General features: G+C 65.1%; 1 long non-coding RNA gene across 1 annotated transcript; it reads left to right on the top strand.

The window, feature by feature from the left end:
• The first annotated feature begins 4,510 nt into the window (after positions 1-4,510).
• LOC149918028 (uncharacterized) lies at positions 4,511-7,509 on the top strand. The gene is made up of 2 exons (XR_016465729.1): positions 4,511-6,429; positions 6,628-7,509. It is a non-coding gene; the product is annotated as an uncharacterized LOC149918028 (long non-coding RNA).

Raw genomic sequence — 7,509 nt, forward strand, 5'->3', positions numbered from 1 at the left:
GTTCAGTGGCCGAGGCCGCCCTGTAGTCGGGGTTTGGGCCTATCCTTGCGTGGCCGCCTGTTCCGCTGGTGGCGTGACAGCCCTGTACTCGGGGCGTGTGTCTCAAGCTGCGGAGCCTTCAGTCCCCCGAGCAGCCCGCGCGCCCACCCTGTAACCAGGTGTGGGGAGGCTGCGGCACTGCAGCCAGCTGCTCTAGCCATCCAGCCGATGGGAACGACCCCTCCCTGTCCCGTCAGAGGGCGCAGGTTGAGGTTCTGCTTGCGTGTGCGGTGACCTCCCCGCTGGGTGGGTCGAGGTTGCTCCGCAGGCTCCCAAAGACAGGAGGTTGGTGATGTTCTGCTGCTGCCGGGCAGGCCAGCCTGTAACTCAGGCGTTGGCGGGAGCCTCGTGCTCCGCGGGGCTTCTTGCAGAGGGTGGGATGTGGGGGTACCGTCCTGTAGGCAGGGCTGTGCGTGCCCCCCGTGAGTGCTTGGTGAGCTGCGTTGTGAGGGAGCCCCCGTAGTCGGGCGCGAATGTGGCCCCGGCCTTTCAGAGGCACGGGGCTGCGAGATGTGGGGTTGGGTTTGCGCCCTCCCTGGAATCGCCGGGGCTGGGACCCCGACCGCGGCCTTTGGCCGTGTTGCCCCGCTGCCTGGCTGATGAGAGTTGTTCCTGTCGCTGGGGGGGAAACCGAGCTCTGTGGCTCCAGGGGTGTCGTCCACCCGCCTGTAATCAGGATCAGGGTGCGCGAGCGCTTTGCTCGGCTGGCAGCCTGTGTTCGGTGACCGCCCCGTTAGCGGGGTGTGGGTCGAGGTGTCCCGGACTGGGAGAGAAGGAGCCTCCCTCGGCCGTTGGGGATGGGGGCTGCCCTGTAAGCCAGGGAGCGAGAGTGCCCCGGAGTCCCAGGCCCTTTGCAGTGGTGGCAGTGGCTGGGGTCCCCCTGTAAGCAGGGCAGCCGACTCTTTGGCCGCTGCTTTTTGTGTGCCCAGCTCCATTTGCCCAGTCTGCCCGCCTCTGTGATCCCCCGCAGCACCGGCTGGAAGCGCGCTGTGCGCCAGTGAGGTGAGCAAAGCTGCTCAAAGGAGTTTTTGCTGGGGTGGGTGGACTGGGGAGGGGGCATGCAAGGCCTTCGTTGGCTGGGTGGTCGCGTGCCGAGTTCCTTAGCGATGTCGGGTTTCCCTTTTTCTTCAGGTGGTGGGGGGCGGGGGCGTGTGGGCTTGCCGCTGGGCAGGTCTAACGGTGTCCCCGCTGACGTTTCAGGAGCTGCTGCAGAAGAAAGAAGGAGCGGCGTGGGGACGACGCGGGAGGCAGGAGCGAGCAAGAAGAGGGCGCAGAAGCGTGCAGATGCGGGGGGGAAGGAGAGAGGCACCCTGGGCAAAGCACCTGTCCCGTTAGCGGGGGCGCAGTCACATTTGAGTTGAGCGTTGCCGGCGCCTTGGTTGACCAGGCCGGCTTTGTGCTGGGCGACCTCCCTGTAAGCAGGGATTGGGTCTTTGCTGTAGTTGGCCTTTTGCCTTGCTGCTCCTTTGGCTGCCTGGGGAGCGTGGCCCCCTGTAACGGAGGGCGAAAGCCACCTCTCCGCACCTGAGTGGGAAATGGAGCTCGCCGGACCCCGAGGCCGCCCTGTAAGCAGGGCAGTGCCGTTCCTCCCCTGCCCCGCTTCCTCCTCCGGCCCCTCGGCATGGTTGCCTGGTGGTGGCCTGTCAATGTGACGGCCCCGTACTCGGGGTGCGCGTCACGGCATTTGGCCTTTGGTTTTATCTGGGAGCCTTCAGTCCCCCGAGCAGCCCGCGCGCTCACCCTGTAACCAGGTGTGGGGAGGCTGCGGCACTGCAGCTGGCTGCTCTAGCCATCCAGCCGATGGGAACGACCCCTCCCTGTCCCGTCAGAGGGCGCAGGTTGAGGTTCTGCTTGCGTGTGCGGTGACCTCCCCGCTGGGTGGGTCGAGGTTGCTCCGCAGGCTCCCAAAGACAGGAGGTTGGTGATGTTCTGCTGCTGCCGGGCAGGCCAGCCTGTAACTCAGGCGTTGGCGGGAGCCTCGTGCTCCGCGGGGCTTCTTGCAGAGGGTGGGATGTGGGGGTACCGTCCTGTAGGCAGGGCTGTGCGTGCCCCCCGTGAGTGCTTGGTGAGCTGCGTTGTGAGGGAGCCCCCGTAGTCGGGCGCGAATGTGGCCCCGGCCTTTCAGAGGCACGGGGCTGCGAGATGTGGGGTTGGGTTTGCGCCCTCCCTGGAATCGCCGGGGCTGGGACCCCGACCGCGGCCTTTGGCCGTGTTGCCCCGCTGCCTGGCTGATGAGAGTTGTTCCTGTCGCTGGGGGGGAAACCGAGCTCTGTGGCTCCAGGGGTGTCGTCCACCCGCCTGTAATCAGGATCAGGGTGCGCGAGCGCTTTGCTCGGCTGGCAGCCTGTGTTCGGTGACCGCCCCGTTAGCGGGGTGTGGGTCGAGGTGTCCCGGACTGGGAGAGAAGGAGCCTCCCTCGGCCGTTGGGGATGGGGGCTGCCCTGTAAGCCAGGGAGCGAGAGTGCCCCGGAGTCCCAGGCCCTTTGCAGTGGTGGCAGTGCCTGGGGTCCCCCTGTAAGCAGGGCAGCCGACTCTTTGGCCGCTGCTTTTTGTGTGCCCAGCTCCATTTGCCCAGTCTGCCCGCCTCTGTGATCCCCTGCAGCACCGGCTGGAAGCGCGCCGTGCGCCAGTGAGGTGAGCAAAGCTGCTCAAAGGAGTTTTTGCTGGGGTGGGTGGACTGGGGAGGGGGCATGCAAGGCCTTCGTTGGCTGGGTGGTCGCGTGCCGAGTTCCTTAGCGATGTCGGGTTTCCCTTTTTCTTCAGGTGGTGGGGGGCGGGGGCGTGTGGGCTTGCCGCTGGGCAGGTCTAACGGTGTCCCCGCTGACGTTTCAGGAGCTGCTGCAGAAGAAAGAAGAAGGAGCGGCGTGGGGACGACGCGGGAGGCAGGAGCGAGCAAGAAGAGGGCGCAGAAGCGTGCAGATGCGGGGGGGAAGGAGAGAGGCACCCTGGGCAAAGCACCTGTCCCGTTAGCGGGGGCGCAGTCACATTTGAGTTGAGCGTTGCCGGCGCCTTGGTTGACCAGGCCGGCTTTGTGCTGGGCGACCTCCCTGTAAGCAGGGATTGGGTCTTTGCTGTAGTTGGCCTTTTGCCTTGCTGCTCCTTTGGCTGCCTGGGGAGCGTGGCCCCCTGTAACGGAGGGCGAAAGCCACCTCTCCGCACCTGAGTGGGAAATGGAGCTCGCCGGACCCCGAGGCCGCCCTGTAAGCAGGGCAGTGCCGTTCCTCCCCTGCCCCGCTTCCTCCTCCGGCCCCTCGGCATGGTTGCCTGGTGGTGGCCTGTCAATGTGACGGCCCCGTACTCGGGGTGCGCGTCACGGCATTTGGCCTTTGGCTTTATCTGGGAGCCTTCAGTCCCCCGAGCAGCCCGCGCGCCCACCCTGTAACCAGGTGTGGGGAGGCTGCGGCACTGCAGCTGGCTGCTCTAGCCATCCAGCCGATGGGAACGACCCCTCCCTGTCCCGTCAGAGGGCGCAGGTTGAGGTTCTGCTTGCGTGTGCGGTGACCTCCCCGCTGGGTGGGTCGAGGTTGCTCCGCAGGCTCCCAAAGACAGGAGGTTGGTGATGTTCTGCTGCTGCCGGGCAGGCCAGCCTGTAACTCAGGCGTTGGCGGGAGCCTCGTGCTCCGCGGGGCTTCTTGCAGAGGGTGGGATGTGGGGGTACCGTCCTGTAGGCAGGGCTGTGCGTGCCCCCCGTGAGTGCTTGGTGAGCTGCGTTGTGAGGGAGCCCCCGTAGTCGGGCGCGAATGTGGCCCCGGCCTTTCAGAGGCACGGGGCTGCGAGATGTGGGGTTGGGTTTGCGCCCTCCCTGGAATCGCCGGGGCTGGGACCCCGACCGCGGCCTTTGGCCGTGTTGCCCCGCTGCCTGGCTGATGAGAGTTGTTCCTGTCGCTGGGGGGGAAACCGAGCTCTGTGGCTCCAGGGGTGTCGTCCACCCGCCTGTAATCAGGATCAGGGTGCGCGAGCGCTTTGCTCGGCTGGCAGCCTGTGTTCGGTGACCGCCCCGTTAGCGGGGTGTGGGTCGAGGTGTCCCGGACTGGGAGAGAAGGAGCCTCCCTCGGCCGTTGGGGATGGGGGCTGCCCTGTAAGCCAGGGAGCGAGAGTGCCCCGGAGTCCCAGGCCCTTTGCAGTGGTGGCAGTGGCTGGGGTCCCCCTGTAAGCAGGGCAGCCGACTCTTTGGCCGCTGCTTTTTGTGTGCCCAGCTCCATTTGCCCAGTCTGCCCGCCTCTGTGATCCCCCGCAGCACCGGCTGGAAGCGCGCCGTGCGCCAGTGAGGTGAGCAAAGCTGCTCAAAGGAGTTTTTGCTGGGGTGGGTGGACTGGGGAGGGGGCATGCAAGGCCTTCGTTGGCTGGGTGGTCGCGTGCCGAGTTCCTTAGCGATGTCGGGTTTCCCTTTTTCTTCAGGTGGTGGGGGGCGGGGGCGTGTGGGCTTGCCGCTGGGCAGGTCTAACGGTGTCCCCGCTGACGTTTCAGGAGCTGCTGCAGAAGAAAGAAGAAGGAGCGGCGTGGGGACGACGCGGGAGGCAGGAGCGAGCAAGAAGAGGGCGCAGAAGCGTGCAGATGCGGGGGGGAAGGAGAGAGGCACCCTGGGCAAAGCACCTGTCCCGTTAGCGGGGGCGCAGTCACATTTGAGTTGAGCGTTGCCGGCGCCTTGGTTGACCAGGCCGGCTTTGTGCTGGGCGACCTCCCTGTAAGCAGGGATTGGGTCTTTGCTGTAGTTGGCCTTTTGCCTTGCTGCTCCTTTGGCTGCCTGGGGAGCGTGGCCCCCTGTAACGGAGGGCGAAAGCCACCTCTCCGCACCTGAGTGGGAAATGGAGCTCGCCGGACCCCGAGGCCGCCCTGTAAGCAGGGCAGTGCCGTTCCTCCCCTGCCCCGCTTCCTCCTCCGGCCCCTCGGCATGGTTGCCTGGTGGTGGCCTGTCAATGTGACGGCCCTGTACTCGGGGTGCGCGTCACGGCATTTGGCCTTTGGCTTTTTCTGGGAAGCCCCTTGGCACGTTGAGGTCTGCGGCCTCCGTGCAGCCTAGGGAGAGGTCACAGGCTCTTGTCTGTTGCCCGCGGTTATGGGTTTATTCCCAGGGTTTGGCTGCGCTGGGTTGTCCTTCCCTTCTGGAAAGTCTTGTCTGTGTGTGTGCGTTCCCCTTCCTTTCCTTGTTTGTGTTTGTGGAGTGACGGAGTGACTGAGCTTTCCCTTTAGGCCTCCAGAAAGATGGCTGCAGCTTAGCTTCGACTTCCCTGGGGGGAATGGAGGACTTTGGTGCTTGCCGCAAAAGGGGTGTTTCCTCTCAGTCCCGCGGGCGCAGCGAGTGTCCTGTCTTCCTCCATTTTAATTAGTGTGGGTCAGAGCCACGTGATAGTTCAGTGGCCGAGGCCGCCCTGTAGTCGGGGTTTGGGCCTATCCTTGCGTGGCCGCCTGTTCCGCTGGTGGCGTGACAGCCCTGTACTCGGGGCGTGTGTCTCAAGCTGCGGAGCCTTCAGTCCCCCGAGCAGCCCGCGCGCCCACCCTGTAACCAGGTGTGGGGAGGCTGCGGCACTGCAGCCAGCTGCTCTAGCCATCCAGCCGATGGGAACGACCCCTCCCTGTCCCGTCAGAGGGCGCAGGTTGAGGTTCTGCTTGCGTGTGCGGTGACCTCCCCGCTGGGTGGGTCGAGGTTGCTCCGCAGGCTCCCAAAGACAGGAGGTTGGTGATGTTCTGCTGCTGCCGGGCAGGCCAGCCTGTAACTCAGGCGTTGGCGGGAGCCTCGTGCTCCGCGGGGCTTCTTGCAGAGGGTGGGATGTGGGGGTACCGTCCTGTAGGCAGGGCTGTGCGTGCCCCCCGTGAGTGCTTGGTGAGCTGCGTTGTGAGGGAGCCCCCGTAGTCGGGCGCGAATGTGGCCCCGGCCTTTCAGAGGCACGGGGCTGCGAGATGTGGGGTTGGGTTTGCGCCCTCCCTGGAATCGCCGGGGCTGGGACCCCGACCGCGGCCTTTGGCCGTGTTGCCCCGCTGCCTGGCTGATGAGAGTTGTTCCTGTCGCTGGGGGGGAAACCGAGCTCTGTGGCTCCAGGGGTGTCGTCCACCCGCCTGTAATCAGGATCAGGGTGCGCGAGCGCTTTGCTCGGCTGGCAGCCTGTGTTCGGTGACCGCCCCGTTAGCGGGGTGTGGGTCGAGGTGTCCCGGACTGGGAGAGAAGGAGCCTCCCTCGGCCGTTGGGGATGGGGGCTGCCCTGTAAGCCAGGGAGCGAGAGTGCCCCGGAGTCCCAGGCCCTTTGCAGTGGTGGCAGTGGCTGGGGTCCCCCTGTAAGCAGGGCAGCCGACTCTTTGGCCGCTGCTTTTTGTGTGCCCAGCTCCATTTGCCCAGTCTGCCCGCCTCTGTGATCCCCCGCAGCACCGGCTGGAAGCGCGCTGTGCGCCAGTGAGGTGAGCAAAGCTGCTCAAAGGAGTTTTTGCTGGGGTGGGTGGACTGGGGAGGGGGCATGCAAGGCCTTCGTTGGCTGGGTGGTCGCGTGCCGAGTTCCTTAGCGATGTCGGGTTTCCCTTTTTCTTCAGGTGGTGGGGGGCGGGGGCGTGTGGGCTTGCCGCTGGGCAGGTCTAACGGTGTCCCCGCTGACGTTTCAGGAGCTGCTGCAGAAGAAAGAAGAAGGAGCGGCGTGGGGACGACGCGGGAGGCAGGAGCGAGCAAGAAGAGGGCGCAGAAGCGTGCAGATGCGGGGGGGAAGGAGAGAGGCACCCTGGGCAAAGCACCTGTCCCGTTAGCGGGGGCGCAGTCACATTTGAGTTGAGCGTTGCCGGCGCCTTGGTTGACCAGGCCGGCTTTGTGCTGGGCGACCTCCCTGTAAGCAGGGATTGGGTCTTTGCTGTAGTTGGCCTTTTGCCTTGCTGCTCCTTTGGCTGCCTGGGGAGCGTGGCCCCCTGTAACGGAGGGCGAAAGCCACCTCTCCGCACCTGAGTGGGAAATGGAGCTCGCCGGACCCCGAGGCCGCCCTGTAAGCAGGGCAGTGCCGTTCCTCCCCTGCCCCGCTTCCTCCTCCGGCCCCTCGGCATGGTTGCCTGGTGGTGGCCTGTCAATGTGACGGCCCTGTACTCGGGGTGCGCGTCACGGCATTTGGCCTTTGGCTTTTTCTGGGAAGCCCCTTGGCACGTTGAGGTCTGCGGCCTCCGTGCAGCCTAGGGAGAGGTCACAGGCTCTTGTCTGTTGCCCGCGGTTATGGGTTTATTCCCAGGGTTTGGCTGCGCTGGGTTGTCCTTCCCTTCTGGAAAGTCTTGTCTGTGTGTGTGCGTTCCCCTTCCTTTCCTTGTTTGTGTTTGTGGAGTGACGGAGTGACTGAGCTTTCCCTTTAGGCCTCCAGAAAGATGGCTGCAGCTTAGCTTCGACTTCCCTGGGGGGAATGGAGGACTTTGGTGCTTGCCGCAAAAGGGGTGTTTCCTCTCAGTCCCGCGGGCGCAGCGAGTGTCCTGTCTTCCTCCATTTTAATTAGTGTGGGTCAGAGCCACGTGATA

The sequence above is a fragment of the Phasianus colchicus genome, chromosome 4 (assembly GCF_987193195.1).
Source record: "Phasianus colchicus chromosome 4, bPhaCol1.hap1.1, whole genome shotgun sequence".
NCBI classification, from domain to species: Eukaryota; Metazoa; Chordata; class Aves; order Galliformes; family Phasianidae; genus Phasianus; species Phasianus colchicus.